This window comes from Triticum dicoccoides, unplaced genomic scaffold (genome assembly GCF_002162155.2).
Source record: "Triticum dicoccoides isolate Atlit2015 ecotype Zavitan unplaced genomic scaffold, WEW_v2.0 scaffold94077, whole genome shotgun sequence".
Lineage (NCBI taxonomy): Eukaryota > Viridiplantae > Streptophyta > Magnoliopsida > Poales > Poaceae > Triticum > Triticum dicoccoides.
In genome coordinates, this window is record NW_021311962.1 from 1 (window position 1) to 1,238 (window position 1,238).

Below are 1,238 nucleotides of genomic sequence, written 5' to 3' on the forward strand. Positions count from 1 at the left end.
AACTATAGCAAGGTTCAGGGTACGGTGGCAGTTTAAAATTCAAATGCAAGGCAAACACAACACAACAAGATACAAACCTATCTGGGGTCCAAGGCTCAAGAGCCACAGATGCACACGATACAAACCCGAAGGGGGCCTTGGCTAATAAGACGAAACACACACGCACAAACACTAAACCGAGAAAGACCACAATAGCGACGACGAACATCAGCCTCCATCTCTATGACGCTCCTCCTTGTGTCAAAGAATGAAGGTGAAGTTGTCGAATGAGAGGAGCATCACGGATCTGGCGATGAAGATCCCTTGGTCGGAGGCCTTGTGTTCGATGAAGATCCCTATACAATAAAAGCTTTGTTAATTACAAATTTCCAATGGCCCATGCAAATGCAGAAAATCCGACCCAAGTCAGCCAAAAGTTTGGCAAGTTCGTTCCTCAAAATGAAGGTCGTAGAGTGCATCTATTAGAGCTACTTATCAGTACATACCTTGATCTGCGCCCGCCGAGTCTGGAACCAATATTGGATCTGATGGACCTCCATGCCAGTTTCGCGGCTGAGATTTGCGACCTGAGTCTGGTCGGGGTGGGGACATTTCTTGAACGCCCTGCGACACCGGCGGCAATGAGATTACAAACAGAAAGAAACTTAAGGCTGAAAGAGATGTAGTGTATGATTAGAGGTGCATACTCCTCGAGCACCAGAATCTGGCGCGGCGCGCGGCGGTGGCCGTCCATGGCTACCTGCAGGTACCAACCTCTCTCAAGCTCACGCTGGCCGGAGGAGAGCACTGGAGGAGAGGACTGGAGGAGGAGCAGGACGGAAGAGAGATCTTGCTGCTCGGCTGTGTGACCTCCGGCTCGCCGTCGCTCCTACTTATATGCGCCGGACTGGTAACGCCAACGCCACTCAGTCATACGCCAGCCCTGCCAATCTTGTTACCATATGCTGTTTTTCGCACCGAAGTGAAACTGCCGGTTTGACTGCGCTCCTCTGCTGCTCATCGACCTCTCTCTCCTCCTCCTCCCAGCTTTCTCTGTTCGTCCATATCCTTTCTCGCTCGCGCAAACAGCTGGAGCCATTTAAGGCCAAGCCTCCTACTCGCTGTCCTCCTACTTTGCGCAGGCTACTCCAAAGCTAGCCTGGATACATACATACTCATAACCTAGTAGTGTATAATATTTCCTGACCTAATAACCATGCTTATCTATCTATCTTTTTTTAGGAAATCTTTCTATCTTT

The 1,238-nt window shown here is 49.8% G+C and overlaps 1 long non-coding RNA gene across 1 annotated transcript; it reads right to left on the minus strand.

Annotated features, from left to right (window-relative positions):
- Positions 1-13: 13 nt before the first annotated feature.
- Positions 14-828, minus strand: LOC119348490. The gene is made up of 3 exons (XR_005168969.1): positions 687-828; positions 486-603; positions 14-335 (listed from the first exon to the last, which is right to left on the minus strand). It is a non-coding gene; the product is annotated as an uncharacterized LOC119348490 (long non-coding RNA).
- Between the last annotated feature and the right edge of the window lie 410 nt (positions 829-1,238).